At 39.2% G+C, this 19,153-nt stretch overlaps 1 protein-coding gene across 2 annotated transcripts in view; it reads left to right on the top strand.

Moving 5' to 3' along the window:
• RALA (RAS like proto-oncogene A) overlaps nt 1–19,153 on the top strand; it is an 89,549-nt gene that overhangs the window by 41,386 nt on the left and 29,010 nt on the right. Inside the window, exon 2 of one of the 2 annotated variants that reach the window (XM_055115892.2) lies at nt 6,592–6,656. The exons of the other annotated variant lie outside the window; for it this stretch is intronic. The gene's annotated coding sequence lies outside the window, so the exon portion shown is untranslated. The remainder of the gene's footprint in view (nt 1–6,591; nt 6,657–19,153) is intronic. 2 annotated transcript variants of the gene reach the window in all.

The following is a 19,153-nucleotide window of genomic DNA, read 5'->3' as shown; positions in this document are numbered from 1 at the left end:
CACCTGTAAGCGAATCTTCCCTCTAGGCTATTTTTAGTTTTTTTATTTTAATTTTTTTTAGAGATGGAGTCTTACCATGTTGCCCAGGCTGGCCTCAAAATCCTGGGATCAAGCAATCCTCCCACCCTAGCCTCCTGAGTAGCTGGAACTACAGGCGTGCGCCACCGAGCCTGCCTCAAGCAGACTGCATACAGATGCATATGTTTTTGGTGTAATCAGTTGTCTGATATGAACTGAAACTTTTAAGTCTATGACTTCATAAATTACTATTATTTAAAATTTTAAGATATGGACTGGGTGTGATGGCTCATACCTGTAATTCCTGCGCTTTGGGAGGCCGAGGCAGGCAGATCACTTGAGCCCAGGAGTTCCAGACCAGCCTGGGGCAAAATGGCAGAACCCCTCTAGAAAAAAACACAGCGAAAAAATGAGTCAGGTATGGTGGTGCTGCTGTGGTGGGGATGAAATGGGCTGAGGCAGGAGGATTGCTTGACCCCAGGAGGTCAAGGCTGCAGTGAGCTGAGATTGCATTGCACCACTACCCCTCAGCCTGGGCAAGTGAGAGAGACTCTGTCTCAAAAATAAAAAATAAATATGATCAAATCTTAAATTTAGATTTTTCAGTACTCTTAGGAAGAAAAATATAAGTGCTACAAGATGTTTTATGATTTTCAGGGAATTGTCAAGTCTTTTTTTTTTCCCCTAGTTTGTAACTTCACGTTATGTTTTGTATAACTTCAACTTAAGATTTTTTACTTTTCAAATACACTTTTATCTTTCATGAAAAGGAGTTAACAGTAGTGAGCAGGCTGTAGTTGGTTATTAACTTAATTATGACTCACAATGCAGCTTACCCTACGTGATTCATAATTTTATCGTAGCCAAGAGAAAATGGAGTTTCTTTGAACAGCATCTGTCTCCCTTCACTGCTGGTAATTTGTATGTTATGCTATTATTATTAATCACTGTTTTTGGAATCTCTGGGTAAATAGGCACTAAATAAGCCCAAAAATATGAGCAAAAGTTGTCTGTTAATTCATTGGCCACTGCAGAAAGGAGTACTAAAGCCCAGAAAAGAGTTCTGAGCTTCCTTCTATCTCTCACTAGCGTGTTCTCTCTAATTTGCATTCCTTAAAAATAAGTTGCACTTGCTTTAGTGGCATGTATATTTTTTAAAAATACAGATAAGTTTAGTGTGGCTCCTGTATAAAAATGACTCTCAAAAAATAGTAATAAAGGGAACATGCTCTCCAAGGGAGCTATGTGCAGCTCTCCCTTGGATGCCTGTGGCTGGGAGTCTGAATCTGTCTGCCCATGGCCCCCTCTTTAAAAAAATTTTTTTTTTAATTAAAAACAATTTAAGGCCAGGCACAGTGGCTCACGACTGTAATCCCAGCACTTTGGGAGGCCCAGGCAGGCGGATCACAAGGTCAGGAGTTCAAGACCAGCCTGGCCAATATGGTGAAACCCCACCTCTACTTAAAAAGTACAAAAATTAGCCGGGTGTGGTGGTGTGCACCTGTAGTCCCAGCTAGTTGGGAGGCTGAGGCAAGAGAATTGCTTGAACCCAGGAGGCAGAGGTTGCAGTGAGCCAAGATCACATCACTGAACTCCAGCTGGGGCAACAGAGACTCCATCTCAAAAAAAAAAAAAAAAAAAAATTGTAAAATGACTCCCACTTGTGATCCATTTCTTTACAAATACATAACACTTATAAGAGGCAGTCTCTAGTGCTTAACTCAGAAGAATTCTTATCAAGAAGGAATATTGAATTTTATCCAATGCTTATTTCTTTTCTGTCTCTCTTTTTTTAATGAATTTGCCTTCTCTGCATAACTTTTTCTTTTCACTTGCATTGATTATATTGATTTTCTTATTGGGCCCATTCATGTGATTGTATTTTTATGCTTACTATTAATCTAATATTGCATTTTTGGAATACAGTTGACCCTTGAACAACACAGGTTTGAACCACAATAGTTTACTTACACAGATTTTTTCAATAAATATATTGGAAATTTTTTTACAGATTTACAACAATTTGAAAAAACTTGCAGGTGAGCTGTATAACCTAGAAATATTGAAAACAAGATAGGTATATCATGAATGCATTAAATATATGCAGATACTAGTTTATTATTTACTATCATGTACACAAATCTTATAAAAAGTTAAAATTTATCAAAATACATGCATACTATATTAGTCTGTTTTCATGCTGCTGACATGAAAGACATACCCAAGAGTGAGTAATTTATAAAGAAAAAGAGGTTTAATGGACTCAAACTTTTCCTGTGGCTGGAGAGACCTCACAATCATGGCAGAAGGTTAAAGGCATGTCTTACATGGTGGCAGACAAGAGAATGAGAGAGCCGAGCTAAAAGGGAAACTCCTTATAAAACAATCAGATCTCATGAGACTTATTCACTACCAAAAGAATAGTATGGGGGAAACTGCCGCCATGATTCAGTTATCTCCCAGCGGGTCCCTACCACAATACCTGGGAATCATGGGAGCTACAATTCAAGTTGAGATTTGGGTGGGGACACAACCAAACCATGTCATTCTGCCCCTGGCCCCTCCCAAATCTCATGTCCTCACATTTCAAAACCAATCATGCCTTCCCAACAGTCCCTCAAAGTCTTAACTCATTTCAGCATTAACTCAAAAGTCCACAGTTCAAAGTCACATCTAGACAAGGCAAGTCCCTTCAGCCTGTGAGTCTGTAAAATCAAAAGCAAGTTAGTTACTTCCTGGATACAGTGAGGGTGCAGGCATTGGGTAAATGCACCCATTCCAAATGGGAGAAATTGGCCAAAACAAAGGGGCCAAAGGCCCTATGCAAGTCCAAAATCCAGCAGGGCGGTCAAATCCAAGCTCCAAAATGATCTCCTTTGACTCCATGTCTCACATCCAGGTCACTCTGATGCAAGAGGTGGGTTCCCATGGTCTTGGGCAGCTCTGCTTCTATGGCTTTGCCAGGTACAGCCTCCCTTCTGGCTGCTTTCATGAACTGATGTTGAGTGTCTGTGGCTTTTCCAGACTCACGGTGCAAGCTGTCAGTGGATTTACCATTCTAGGGTCTGGAGGACAGTGGCCCTCTTCTCACAGCTCCACTAGACAGTGTCCCAGTGGGGACTTTGTTGGGGGGCTTCAACCCCACATTTCCCTTCTGCACTGCCTTAGCAGAAGTTCTCTATGAGGGCCCTGCCCCTGCCTGGACATCCAGGCGTTTCTATACATCCTCTGAAATTTAGGCAGAGGTTCCCAAACCTCAGTTCTTGACTTCTGTGCACTCACAGGCTCAACAGCACGTGGAAGCAGCTGCCAAGGCTTGGGGCTTGCACCTTCTGAAACCACAACCTGACCTGTACCCTGGCCCCTTTTAGTCATAGTTGGAGTGGCTGGGAGGTAGGGCACCAAGTCCCTAGGCTACACACAGCATGGGTGGGGGGGCCCTTAGCCCAGCTTATGAAACCATTTTTTCCTCCTATGCCTCAGGCCTGTGATGGGAGAGGCTGCCGCAAAGGTCTCTGACATACCCTGGAGATATTTTCCCCATTGTCTTGGTGATTAACATTCGGCTCTGGAGACATTTTCCCCAGACATTTTCCCCATTGTCTTGGTGATTAACATTCGGCTCTGGAGACATTTTCCCCGTTGTCTTGGTGATTAACATTCGGCTCCGCAGATTTCTGCAGACGGCTTGAATTACTCCTCAGAAAATTGGCTTTTTTTTCCTATTGCGTTGTCAGGCTGCAAATTTGTCAAACTTCTATGCTGTTTCCCTTTTAAAACTGAATGCTTTTAACAGCACCAAAGTCACCTTTTCAGTGCTTTGCTGCTTAGAAATTTCTTCCACCAGATGCCCTAAATCATCGCCCTCAAGTTTAGAGTTCCACAGATCTCTAGTTCAGGGGCAAAATTCTCAGTCTCTTTGCTAAAACATAGCAAGAGTCACCTTTACTCCAATTCCCAACAAGTTCCTCATCTCCATCTGAGACCACCTCAGCCTGGATTTCATTGTCTATATACCATTATCAGCATTTGAGTCCAAGCCATTCAACAAGTCTGTAGGAAGTTCCAGACTTTCCCACATTTTCCTGTCTTCTTTGGAGCCCTCCAAACTGTTCCAATCTCTGCCCATTACCCAGTTCCAAAGTCGCTTCCACATTTTTGGGTATCTTTATGACAGCACCCCACTCTACCAGTACCAGTTTCCTGTATTGGTCTGTTTTCATGCTGCTGATAAAGACACATCCAAGACTGGGTAATTTATAAAGAAAAAGAGGTCTAACAGACTCACAGTTTCCTGTGGCTGGAAAGGCCTCACAATCATGGCAGAAGGTGAAAGGCACATCTTACATGGTGGCAGATGAGAGAGTGAGAGAGCCAAGCTAAGTGAGACTTATTCACTACCATAAGAATAGTGTGGGGGAAACTGCCCCCATGATTCGGTTGTCTCCCACTGAGTCCCTCCCACAACATGTAGGAATCATGGGAGCTACAATTCAAGATGAGATTGGGTGGGGACACAACCAAATCATATCACATACAAACACAACTATATGTGGTGCCATTTGCAGTCAAGAGAAATGTAAACCAATGTAAAGATTCAGTATTAAATTATAACTGCATAAAATTAACTGTAGTGCATATACTACTGTAATAATTTTATAACTACCTCCTGTTGCTATTGTTGAGCTCAAATGTTGCAAATACCTACTTCAAATGCCATGTGACACTAATTATCTCTGTGTGAGCAGTTCATCTCTCCAGTAAATGTAGTGTTTGTACAACACTGTAAACTTTAAATAACACCGTGGGACCCATAAGAAATGTTACTAGTGATGCTGGAAGTGCTCCCAAGAAGCAGAGAAAAGTCAACATTACAAGAAACAAGTTTAATTGCCTGATATGTACCATAGATTGAGGTCTTCAGCTGTGATTGCCCATCATTTCAAGATGAATGAATCCAGAGTAAGGGACATTGTAAAAAAAAAAAAAAAAAGAAAAAATATATGAAGCCTTCACTGCAGCTACAGCAGCAGGCACAAAAGCTTTGCATTTGTTGCAAAATACATTTTTATCAAATTGAAAATTCAGCTTTTATGAGGGTGCAGGGTTGCTGTAAGAAAGGCATACCTTTCCAATCTGTCCCTGGGTCTAACGAAAAAAAGCCATAGCTGTAGACTCCAATGTGATTCCAGAAAAAGCAAAGTCATTATATGACAACTTAAAGCAAAAGGAAGGTGAAGGATCTAAAGCTGGAGAATTTAATGCCAGCAAAGGATGGTTTGATAATTTTAGAAAGAGGTTTGGCTTTTTAAATGTCAAGATAACATGAGAAGCAGCTTCTGCCAACCAAGAGGCAGCAGGTGAATTCCCAGAAGCCATTAAGAAAAACATTGAGGAGAAAGGATATCTGCTTGAACAGATTTTTAATGCAGACAAAATTGCCCCATTCTGGAAAAAATTTTAAAAGCCACAAGGAACTTCTGTTGGTTGGGAAGAAAAGCAAGCACCAGGATTTAAGGCAGGAAGGAATAGGCTAACTACTATTTTGTGCAAGTGCAGTCGGGTTTATGATCAGGGCTGCCCTTATCTGTAAAGCTGCTAATCCCCAAGTCTTGAAAGGAAGAGATAAACACCAGCTGCCAGTCTTTAGGTTGTTGTACAACAAGAAGGCATGGACAACAAGAACGCTTTTACTGGATTGCTTTCATCAATGCTTTGTCCCTGAAGTCAGAAAGTACCTTGCCAGTAAAGGATTGGTTTTTAAAGTTCTTTTGATATTGGATAATGCCCCTGGCCACCCCAAACCCTATGAGGTCGAAACTGAAGGCACTGAAGTGGTCTACTTGCCACCAAACACAACGTCTCTGAATTCAGCTTCTAGATTGGGGGTCGTAAGGACCTGGAAGGCTCATTACACACAGCACTCTGTGGAAAGGATGTCAGTACTATGGAGGACCCCAATAGAGGAACATCATGAAAGCCTAGAAGGCTCACACCATTGAAGGTACCATCATTGTTACAGAAAAAGCTGTGAAAGCCATTAAGCCCCAAACAATAAATTCCTGCTGGAGAAAACTGTGTCCGAATGTTGTGTATGACTTCACAAGATTTATGACATAGCCAGTCAAGGAAATCTTGAAAGAGTTTGTGGATGTGCCAAAAAAAAAAGTGGGAGGGGGAACAAAAGTCTGCTTGATAGAGATCAATGCTTCTGAACTGGTGCCGGGTGATGAGAAACGAGTCCTAGAAGAAGCAAACCCATAAAACAAAGTGACGTTAGATAATCTAGCAGAAGGGTTCTTATTATTCAAGACTGCTTTTGACTTCGTTTACAACATAGACGCTTCCGTGATACAAGCACTAAAACTAAAGCAAATGGTGGAAGAAGGATTGGTACCACATAGAAACATTTTTAGAAAAATGAAAAAGCCAAAAAGTCTAATTACAGTGCATTTCTTTAGCTACAATGAGTGTGCCTGCTTTTTCTGCCTCCTTTCCACCTCCTCCACCTCTTTTTCCTCTGCTACCCCTGAGACAGCAGGACCAATCCTTCCTCTTCCTCCTCCTCTTCAGCCTACTCAACATGAAAATGATGAGAATGAAGACCTTTATGATGATCCACTTTCACTTAATGACTAGTAAGTGTATTTTTCCTTCCTTAAAATTTTCTTAACATTATCTTTTCTCTAGCTTACTTTATTGTCAGAATACAGTATATAATACATATAACATATGTGTTAATCAACTATTATGTTATTGGTAAGGCTTCCAGTCAAATAAGCATTTGTAGTTAAGTTTTGGGGGAGTCAAAAGTTGGATTTTCGACTGCACACAGTGGGGTTGGGGGAGTTGGTTCAGTACCCCAATCCCTGTGTTATCCAAGAGTCGACTGTATAACACACTATACAGTAATGGATTATTTGTGTGCTGAGAGGTAAATTTCAGGTGTTGGTATTTTATGGAATTTCTCTGTTCATAAATGAGATTGCAATGTAGTTTTTTTTTTTTTGGTGTGATTATTGCTATTTTATACCACTGACCTTATAAAATGATTTGGGTAGCTTTTCTGTGCCACCCGTGAGAATTATCTTTTTATGTTTAAGAGAAATTGGCTCTAACCTTTGTGTAAGGTCATTCTTACTAGTTTCTTCCATCGTGGTGATAAAGTTTAGTTGGCAAACACTTAGGATGTGAATTTTTTTTTTTTTAATCCTGGCTTCACATCAATAGTGTGTCCTAGGGCACATTTTTAAAGCTTGATATGGCTCAATTTTCTCACCTATAAAATGTGAATGATAGGTCTGAAGTTGTTTTGAGGGTTTCATGAGATAAGTACGCAGTTGAAAAAGTGTCTGACACAGAATAAGCACTCAATAAATAGGAAGATATTTATTTTTCCCCAAGGTTTTTGTCCTATCCAGTTATTTGGATTTTTTAATCTCCCTTTTTTCTCTTTCTTTTTCCTGCTTTCCTTGGAATTTTTCTCTTACCTTGCTTGACTTTGTGACTGGTTGACTACTTTGTTTAAGATAGTCCTAGAAGAGAGTAAAAATTTAAAAAAAATGTATACTGGGTGTCAGGGCCACAAAGGTGACATTTTCTGACTTTACTCTCTAAGTTATATATAATGAATATATGTTACTTTTATAGTCATGAAAAAACACTGAGGATAGGAGGAGCTCAAGTTCCACCTGTGCCTGTGTGTGTTGGAAGGTGATGAACTCAAATGGTAGGATTAGGCGTATTCAACAGCATTCAAGATCACCCGTGGAAGTGAGTCTGTGCTAAACAGATTTGTGATGGAGAATGTAACTGATAATAGTTGTCATTAAACATAGTTTCGGGTAATATATTTTATATTCAGTGCCAAAGGGATTCTTTAAATTTAAAAAGTGACATTCGCAATGCCTTACTTATACAGGAAGGATCTTAACAGTACATACTAAGAGGTTAACCTGACTGGATGGATGTGGGGTGCCACATATACAAGTCAGAATTTAAGAGATTACTACTTTATATTTTCTTTCTTTCTTCTTAGCTGCTCGCTGTTACTCCTTAAAAAGAATTGGCTATTCACCCGCAGTTCCACAAAGTAAGAATTCAGCAGGTGGTCTGTAAAAGAGCTGTAGTAAAGGTTAATTGGCACAAAGGGAATCTTTGTTGCTATAGAGTCAGTCTTTAGCTTTACATTCCTGGTTTGTAAAAATAATGTCAATGCTTAATTTTCAAGGCTTTGATCAATACATCTTCTTATAAATTTTGAGTTTTAGCCAGCTTGTCCCAATGCTGAAGAAAAAAAACATTTTTGGGGAAAAAAAATCACTTCAATCCTTCTCTGTAGCAGTTCAGACCATTAGCTTTCCTTTCTCTTCTCTCCTATTTCTGCCTCACTCCCACTCTTTTTGATGCCAGGTCTTGCCCCATCTTAAACTTTTGTGTTTATTTATGATTCTTTGGTCATCCATATCAGAAAACTGATTTACTCTTGAAGTTGGTATTGAAAAATAGTATTCTTTAAAACTCAGGCTAATTTTAATTGAATGTCTTGGAATTTTTTTTATACTTTCTAAATTTGAAATATTTTGGGGTTCCAAATCAAGTCAACTCAGGATTTTAACTCAAGTTCATGGTAATGAAAGCCAGTAGACTAAATATATGTGTCTACCTCCTCTTATCCCCAACTCCCTGTGAAAAGACAGGAAAAAGAATTTACAGACAGAAATTTGTAATTCTGTAATAGCGCTGAGAATGAGAACAGATGGAGTGACCATCAGCAAAGCAGAGACTTTCTAGGTTGTAGAAGACAGAAGACAGATGGTGCTGATTGATGAAGCAGGGCGAAGGAAGGGCTACCCAGCATTCCCGTGAGGGAGGCCTGTAAGGGGAATCTCTTCTTCCCCACTGAGTCCTGAAGAGACTTTAAGCAATGAGTCAATAGGAACAGAGGGCAGAAGAGATGATAGGACTTGCTATTAATTAAAGGAATATAAGTGAAAAGCTAGCTTGATATCCTGCCCACACAACCAGCCCATACAAAGATTGCAGCAACATCTGTTCCATGCTAATTTTGGAAATCTACTTTGAAAAACATTTCTTTTTGAACTCACAGCCTGGGAGGACTAGGAGTTCTAATGAACATGTTAACAACCCAGGGTAAACTCTATTTTTTTGATATTTGGAGAAGGAGCCAATCTGTCAACCTGTTTCTTGCCCATGAACCTAAAGTGAAACTTTAAATACCCAGTGAATTTAAAGTGTCTTCCTGATCTGTTGTGAGAAGCAGATCTACCGAACAACGGAGGAAACTTACTATAGTGGACTGGGAGAGCAAGATAAAAGAAAGTCTAGCCAATGGTGACATGAAATTACACAAAATGTGATACAAGATATTATTGCCAGATGAGTAAAGGATAAGAACTAGCAATTCACAAAATAAATACTACATAGAAAAAGTATCCACACTCTTTAAGAAATCAGAGATATAATTAGAAATAACAATGAGATATTTTTCACAGTATACAAGTAGCAGGTTTTTTAAAAGAATACACAATGCCAGTAGGGATACTAGCAATACTAGCATAGTTACTGTGCTAAAGTACAGCACTTTAAGAAAGCATTTGGACAATGTGCATGATAAACCTTAAACAGTCAATTTATTAATTTTCCATTTCTTAGATTCTATCTCATGGAAAGTACTTTAAATGTAGAAATAGGTGGTCATCCATTATAATTTTGAAGAATTCAAAACAGCTCTAATGTCTTATATTATGGTTTATGGTAAGTAAATTGCTTTGTGTCTACAGGATGATATATTACATAGCCATTAAAAATTACAGCTATGAAGTCAGTAAAACAACATAAGGCTGGGCGCAGTGACTCATGCCTGTAATCCCAGCAGTTTGGGAGGCTAAGGTGGGTGGATCACCTGAGGTCGGGAGTTGAGACCAGCTTGACCAACGTGGAGAAACCCCATCTCTACTAAAAATACAAAAATCAGCTGGGCATGGTGGCGCATGCCTGTAATCCCAGCTACTCGGGAAGCTGAGGCAGGAGATCACTTGAACCCAGGAGGTAGAGATTGTGGTGAGCCGAGATCGCACCATTGCACTCCAGCGTGAGCAACAAGAGCAAAATTCCATCTCAAAAAAAAAAAAAAAGAAAAGAAAAGATAAAGTAAGGCCAGGCACAGTGGCTCACGCCTGTAATTCTAGCACTTTGGGAGGCCAAGGCGGGCGGATCATGAGGTCAAGAGATCGAGACCATCCAGGCCGACATGGTGAAACCCCATCTCTACTAAAAATACAAAAATTAGCTGGGCATGGTGGCGGTTGCCTGTAGTCCCAGCTACTCAGGAGGCTGAGGCAGCAGAATCGCTTGGACCCGGGAGGCAGAGGTTGCAGTGAACCGAGATCGCACCACTGCACTCCAGCCTAGCGACAGAGCAAGATTCTGTCTGAATAAATAAATAAATAAAATAAAAATACAAGTGGGACGTAAGTGGTAAGGAATGCAAAAGGCAAAATGATGTATAAGAATTTAATACATCCTGTCCCTCCCCCTCTTGCTCCATCTCTGTACTTGATTTTAAGATCTTTGAAGTCAAGGATCTTGACTTGCTCACCTATGAACCCATCCCCCACCCTCTCCCAATGCCTAGCATAGTACCTGACTCAATAAATACATGTTGGTGCAGAATATAGTCATAGGAAAAAGAAAAAGGAAATCCAGAAGCATACCAAAAGATCAGAGAAGCAGCTATACAAAGAGAGCCAACTTACAGATGAAACGTGTGTTAAAGAGTGGGATTTAACAGATGTCTTCATGTAAACCAGAGGCTATGCTTAGATTTTTCTTTTAAAATATTTCATTTGTGGGCCAGGCACGGTGGCCTATGCCTATAATATCAGCACTTTGGGAAGCCAAGGTGAGAAGTTCACCAAGGGCCTTGGGAAGCCAAGGCCAGGAGTTCAAGACCAGCCTGAGCAACATAGTGAGACCCTGTCTGTACAAAAAAAAATAGAAAAAAAATTAACCAGGCGTGCCTGTAGTCCCAACTACTCAGGAGGCTGAGGCAGGAGGATTGCTTGAGCCCAGGAGTTTAGGGCTGTAGTGAGGTATAATAGCACCACTGCACTCCAGCCTGGGTGATAGACCGAGACTCTGTCTCTTAAAAAAAAAAAAAAAAAAAAAAAAGCCTGCTAGTAAACTTTCTGTCACTATTCTAATACATGGTTTGATGTAAGTCTTAATCAGTTAAGCAAGTGCCCTACTCATTTTTAAACTGGATCATTCAGGCATGGTTAATTCAGTTATTTTTTCTGGCTGCATTTTTTAAAATTAACAAAGCTCTCATAGACAATATCAAGTTCATAAATATATCAATAACAGAAACTCAAACTACCAGGCTATATATATGCTTAATTTGTAGTAGCTCATACATAGAACCTAAAGCAGGTATAAATTACTTAAATTATACTTTTAAAGATTAGATCTATTAAACATCTAAGCCTGCATTATTATTATTTTTGTAGAGACAGGGTCTTGCTGTCTTGCCTAGGCCAAAGTACAGTTGTGCAATCTTAGCTCATTGCAGCCTCAAATTCCTGAGCTTAAGTGATCTTCTCACCTCAGCCTCCTGAGTAGCTAGGACTACGGGCGTGTGCCACCACATCCAGGTAATTTTTATTATTTTTTGTAGAGACAAAGTCTCACTGTGTTGCCCAGGCTGGTCTCAAACACCTGGTCTCAAGTGATCCTCCCACCTCAGCCTCCCAAAATGCTGGGATTACAGGTGTTAGCCACCATGCTCAGCTGAACATTATTTCTTTATTCAATTTTGTAAGCTGTTAAATTCAGTAAATAAAAACATCTATGTATTTAATTTCCAAATATGTAATACATTCACATGGATCAAAATTCAAAAGGTGATGTATCCTTCCAGAATTAGCATAGGAATATGGAAGCACACATATATCTTTGCAATTAATTATTAATGCTTTTCTAAACTATATCTTATTTTGAAAACACAGGGGTTTAAAAATAAATATTAAAATATAAATAGCAGTTTATGAGTCTTTTATTTCCTTTTCCACCTTTCAGGTTCTACCCTGTTACTTATTTCTCAATATTGCTGAAAACATTCAGGTCATAGTCTAGTAGCAAAACCACTGGGGCTGGGGTAAGAAAACTGCTTATTCTTAAGCTACTCTCAGATTTTTCTTATTAAATATTTTGATCTTTTAATAGATCAATATTGATTTCCATCATTTCCTTACAGTAACTCTTCTCTCCCCTCCTACTCCCACCTGGTCCCACAGAAGCTGCTTGTTCCCTTTCCTTTCCTTACCATAGTCACTTAAGCTAGGAAGTTTGTTGTTTTGGCTTAAATTCTCACTTTCCTTTACCCCTCACAACTAATCTAGTTCATTTGACTCTTTTTTTTTCTTAATATCTTTTAGATCCATCTGTCCCACCTCCCTAGTCCTAACTCAAGTCATCATTGACCTGTAGCCTTCCACCTGTTCTTCCTGCCTTCTGAGTCCCAGTCTCTTTTTTTAAAACCCCTGGTGCTTCTCCATTGCTCTAAGGATAAAAATCTAAAGACTTGGTTTATAAAGTTCTGTCTTTGGCCCTTTTACTTTTTATAGCTTTCTTTCTTACTGTCACCCCAAGGTTCACTTAATTTGCTAATGCTTTGTCTTTCAAGTCTCAGCCATCACTTTCTCATGTGTTTTAGAAATTTTTTATAAGTTTTAACTGTGGTAAGGGCTTTACCTTTGTGCTACTGGTAATGATTTTGCACTGACTGTGGACTGTGTATATGTGGCATATAAAGTTAGGGTCTTCTAAAAAGACGCCTGAATATTTGTTACCCTTTATTGAATAATTATTTAGGCATATTAGATATCTTACATATGCTGTTTTATTAATGTTAACCTTAGTGTTACAAACAAGCTGAAACCCAGGGAGATAAAACTCGACCCTTCATTATGTTAAGATTCTGTGCTTTGATGTCTGACAACATGTCTGGCAAGTCTTATAAATAAATTTTATTTTGCAGACAAGGCAAAACGTTAAACCATCTTTAAGCCATCAACTACTGTACCCTTAAAACAGAATATTACTTTTCTTAGTTCAGTCTTTGTTATTATTTTGTGTTCTTCTTATTCAGTACAATTAGAGTAACGTGAAAATACTAAGTTGTTAAGTTTCAAAAGTAGAAAAATGCCGCAGGGATTTTCTTTGAATGTTGTTCCTACCGAGCTTGATGGCGTATTTAAAATGGAGGGTTTAACTATTTAGGATGTCAGTTATAACTAATGTCATTTTTTTGACTTCCTTCCATCTCTTTATAATAAATTATTAAATAATAAGGCTTTATTTGTAAATATTCAAAACATAGTAGTTACTTTGCCACTTAAAATGTCAAACATTTTTGAGACACCAAAAGCGTAAAGAGAAATACTCATCAAAAAATATGTCAAGAAAATGAAAAGATAAGCCACAAACTGGAAGAAAATATTTTCAAAACACATCTCTGGAAAGGATTTGATTCAGAATATATAAAGAACTCTTAAAACTCACTTAAAAGACAAAACAAAAATTTTTTAATGGACAAAAGATTTGAACACCAGAGTCACATGGATGGCAAGTAACTACATGAAAAGAGCTCAACATGATTAGTTATTAGGAAAATGCAAATTAAAAGGAAATACCACTACACATTCACTAGACTGCCTAAAATTAGAAGCCTGGGACAGTGCCAGGATGTGAAAGCAACTGGAAATCTCATACATTGTTAGTGGAAATGCAAAAAGGTACAGCCACTTTGAAAAACATTTAATCACACACCATACAACCTACCAGTTCTGCATCTGTTGTTTACCCAAGAAAAATGAAAACATGGGTAGACCTGTACACAAAAGTTTATGACAGCTTTACTTATAAAATTTTAAAAAATGGAAACAACATAAATCATGATACATCCAGACAATGGAATACTATTCAGTCGTAAAAAAAAAAAAAGATGCATGCACTGATACATGCAACAATATTTGTGTGTCTCAAAAGCCTTGTCTAACAGAAAGAAGCCAGGCATAAAAAGCTACATACATTATGATCCAAAAGGCAGAACAGTAAGGCCTGAAATCCTATCAGTGGCTGCCAGGGTGATGGAGAAGATTATCTGCAAAGGGACAAGAGGAAACTTTTTGGGGTAATGGAAATGTTCTGTACCTTGATTGTGATGGTAGTTACATGACTGTATACATTTATCAAAACTCATTAAACTATACACTTAAAAGGGTGAATTTTATTGTTTGTAAATCATCCTTCCCTCAAAAAGTTCGAGTCAGTTTTCAACATATGGCAAAACACTTTCTCTACTAAAAATACAAAAATTAGCTGAGCATGGTGGTGCACGCCTGTAATCCCAGCTACTCAGGAGGCTGAGGTGGGAGGATTGCTTGAGCTTGAGAGACGGAGGTTGCAGTGAGCCGAGATCGTGCCCCTGCACTCCAGCCTGGGCGACAGAGCGAGACTCTGTCTCAAAAAAAAGAGAGAAATTATCTTCACAAATTTTATGGTGAAGAAAACTTTAGGAGACAGATCAGAAGACTTCTGAGTCAGGTGCTTTGTGTTTTGACTTACTAGGTTTTTTTTAATCATGAAGATATTTTTAATTTTCATAATTAATAGTCTTTTTTTACTGTCAGAGTTTTGTACCTTTACCAAAATACACTCTTTATGTCTCAAGAACAGGTCGTCTTCATTTATTCAAGTCATGCTTTATGTTACTTAAGTGTTATTATTAAACTGTCTTCATGTATATCTTACACAGATAGTGGTAATTTTATTCTTAGTTATATACTCTTTGTGAGTGAGGTTGTAAATTGGGTCTTTCATTATACTGTCATTTGAGAAGAAATTTAATTGTATATGTTATATTCCTTATATAACCATTTACCCTTTGAAATCTCTTATTTGTAGTAATTTTGCAGTTGATTCCTTTGGTCTTTCTAGGTATGAAATCATATTATCAGTTAATAATGATCATTTGCCTCTTTCTTTCCTTTTCTAATATGGTACCACTTCCAGAACAGTGCCAAGTAAGAGTGATGCTAGCAGCCACACTTATCTTACTCCTGATGTTAATGGAAGTGCTTTTATTTTGTCATTAAAAATGATTTTTAAGAGACAGGGTCTCCCTTAAGAGGGTTGGCCAGACCTAGTGGCTCAAACTTATAATCCCAGCACTTTGGGAGGCTGAGGCAGGTGGATTGCTTGAGCTCAGCAGTTCAAGACCAGCCCAGGCAACATAGTGAGACCTCGTCTCTACTAAAAATTGAACAAAGAAAATTAGCCTGGAAGTAATTACCTGGGACTACAGGCATGCACTGTAAAAATAAATAAATAAATAAATAAATAAATAAATAAATAAAAGGTTGAGGGGGGGTGGTCTTACTCTGTAGCCCAGGCTGTAATGCAGTGGCAAAATCATATCTCACTGTAACCTCAAACTCCTGGGCTCAAACCATCCTCCTACCTTAGCCTTCTAAAGCACTGGGATTACAGATTAGAGCCGCTGTACTGGGCCTGATTTGGGTTTTGAGACAGTTTCCATGTGATTAAGTGAACAATAATCTATTTCTACTTGTTTTATGAACAATTTTATCAAATATTATTCTAGAACCTGTAGAGATACTCATATGATTTTTTTCATCTATTAATATCAGAAATTATGACTTACTAAGCCATTCTCGTATCTGGTTTGAATCACACCTGGTCACTTGGGTTTATTCTTTTAATGTGCTAGATTCTATCTGTTAACATTTTTCACTTAGAATTCTTTGCCCCATATTCATGTGATAGTCCAATCATTCTATTTTGTCTTTATTCTATTTTTGTCAGTACTCTGCATCACTATTAGCCTAGCTTGCTAAAAAGAATTTGGAAGCTTTCCCTGTGCTCTGAGACATTAAATAGTACAGATTGAGTATCCTTTATCCCAAGTGCTTGGGACCAGAAGTGTTTCAAGATTTTTTTGGATTTTGGAATATTTGCAAATGCATATTGAGATATCTTGGGGGATGGGACCCAAGTCTAAACATGAAATGCATTTATGTTTTATATACACTTTATACATATAGCAGCCTGAAGGTAATTTTATGCTTTTTTTTTTTTTTTTTTTTTTTTTTTTTTGAGTCAAAGTCTTCCTCTGTTGCCCAGGCTGGAGTACAGTGGCATGATCTCAGCTCACTGCAACCTCCACCTCCTGGGTTCAAGCAATTCTCCTGCTTCAGCCTCCTGCATAGCTGGGATTACAGGCACACGCTACCACACCCCGCTAATTTTGTTGTATTTTCAGTGGAGACGGGGTTTCACCATTTTGGCCAGGCTGGTCTCAAACTCCTTACCTCAGGTGCTCTGGTTGCCTTGGCCTCCCAAAGTGCTGGGATTACAGGCGTGAGCCAGTTTTTAATAATTATGTGTGTGAAACAAAGTTTGTATATGTGGAACCATTTTGCTGCTCTGTGGGAATGCTTGCATGAGAGAATCTGGGCATGTGCAGAAAAGATACATTGCAGCTGAAGAGAGCTAGCAGGGTCCTGGGGATGCTGAATAAACTGTATTGGGCACTTGCGTTTTGACCACATGAGGTCGCATGAGGTGAGGTGTAGAATTTTCTACTTGTGGCATCATGTCAATGCTCAAAAAGTTTCAGATTTTGGAGCATGTCCGATCTTCAGGTTAGAGATGCTCAACCTGTATTGATGATACTTGTTCTTCCGTCAGTTAGGAAAATATACTTGTGGGCCTGGCACAGTGGCTCAGCCCGTAATCCTAACATGGAGGCCTAGGCGGGAGGATCGCTCGAGCCCAGGCGTTCAAGACCAGCCTGGGCAACACAGACCCTGTCTCTACAAAATATTTTAAAAATTAGCTGAGGGTGGTGCGTGCCTGTAGTCCTAGTTACTCAGGTGGCTGAGGTGGGAGGATCACTTAAGCCCAGCAGGTCAAGTCTGCAGTGAGCTGTGATGGTACCATTACATTCTACACTCTAGCCTGGGCAACAGAGTGAGACCATGTCTGGGAAATTAAAAAAAAAAAAACAAAAAAAAAAAACTGTATATCTCCTCTTCTTGGTCATGTATATTCTACCTCTTCTGAAATTGTTCATTTTATATTACCTGTTTTTTTTAAATTGAGCAAATATTCTTAATGCAGATAGGGAGTATCATGTGTGAGTTGTTTATATGAAATACTTTCCATTCACTAAGACGGCCTTTACCTACTTGTGATTTATAATGATTTGATAGGGGCAGAACTTTAATGATCATAAGTCTTTTTATTTTTTTTGAGGCAGTCTCACTCTGTCACCCAAACTGGAATGCAGTGGCCTGATCTAGGCTCACTGCAAGCTCTGCCTCCTGGGTTCACGCCATTCTCCTGCCTCAGCCTCCCGAGTAGCTGGGACTACAGGCGCCCACCACCATGCTGGGCTAATTTTTTGTATTTTTAGTAGATACGGGGTTCCACTGTGTTAGCCAGGATGGTCTCGATCTCCTGACCTGGTGATCTGCCTGCCTCGGCCTCCCAAAGTGCTGGGATTACAGGCATGAGCCACCGCACCCAGCCGATCATAAGCCTTTAATGCACCGTTCAGATCAGAGGCAAGGGAAATGCTTCCTTGAATCAGTTTATTAAAAAGGACTCTCACAACTTTTACCAGCCAATATTTTTATTAGACTGAAGCCTAAAACAGGTTATGTATCCTTTATCTGAAATGCCTGGGATCAGAAGTGTTTGGGATTTTGGATTTTCTTCAGCTTTTAGAATATTTGCATTATACTTACCGGTTCAGCATCCCTAATCCAAAAATCCCAAATGCTCCTATGAGCATTTCCTTTGAGGGTCATGTCATCACTAAAAAATGCTGGATTTGGGAGCATTTCACATTTTGGATTTTTGGATTAGCTGTGCTTATCCTGTAATGAGCTTCTCTATCGAAAATCTAAAGAAGATAATAATGAATTCTGGACATACAAAGATCATTGGGGTTTTTGTTTTGGCAGGCATGGGGTATTTGACACCTTACTTGGTAGAGTATTCCTTAGTAAGTATTGAAAAAACGGGTTGATTGTTTTTTAGAATAATTTTTAAAGTTTAAGATAGAGAGTTTAGAGTCTGGATTGGAGATTTGTGGTCCGAAGCTCCTTGACCCACTTTCTTGTGTATGGTAAGCAGTAGGCTGAGTAATGGCCCCACAAAATATCCATGTCCTAACTCCTAGAATCTGTGAATGTTGCTCTGTGTGGCAAAAAGGAATTCTGCCAGCATAATTAAGGATTTTGAAGTGAGGAGATTATTCTGGATCATCTGGTTGGGCCAAATGAATCACCAGTGTCATAAAAGGGAAGTAGAGAGAGGTTTGAGTTTGGCTAAAGTAGAGGAGAAGGTAGTATGGCCACAGAAGCAGAGTGGTGCTTCTGTGATGCGGCCAGGGGCCAAGGGATGCCCCAGGCTCTAGAAGCGAAAGAGGCAAGGAGCACATTCTCCCCTGAAGCCCCCTCAAGGAACCAACCCTGTTGGCATCTTCTTTTTAGCCCTTTAAGATTCATTTTGGGCTTCTGGCATCCAGTACTGTAACAGAATAAATGTGTGTTGTTTTAAGCCACTAATTTTGTGGTAATTTGCTGCAGCAGAAACGGGAAACTAATACATTGTGGAACCTGTTAACTAAACATACAAGGGCAGGATTCCATAGCCTCAGCACCTAGCACAGTGCCTTACGTAGTAAGGTAGGCCCTTGGTGTATTTTTGGAGAGAAGGAAAAATGGAGGAAAGAAGAAAGGAAATAAGTAGCTCGTATGAGCATGGTGTAGTTGTCTAGTTTCTGGATGAAGCAAAGCTTGAAGTGAGCTTGAAAACTTGAAGCCCACCCATCACCCCAAATAGGTTCTATAGTATTATTCTAGGATATCACTTTAAAAAGTTGAATGGTAAGAGACAGAAAATAATTGAGGAGCCAAATAAGTCACACAATTTGGAATTCAAGGACCCCTGTTCCTTTGAAGGGGAAAAATACAAAGGCATGTACATGTGGATAAGTTGTATTTTAATTAAAATTCAAGCT

This window comes from Pan paniscus, chromosome 6 (assembly GCF_029289425.2).
Source record: "Pan paniscus chromosome 6, NHGRI_mPanPan1-v2.0_pri, whole genome shotgun sequence".
Taxonomy (NCBI): Eukaryota; Metazoa; Chordata; class Mammalia; order Primates; family Hominidae; genus Pan; species Pan paniscus.
Note: the sequence above shows the minus strand (reverse complement) of the source record. Positions and strands in the feature narration are given on the sequence as shown.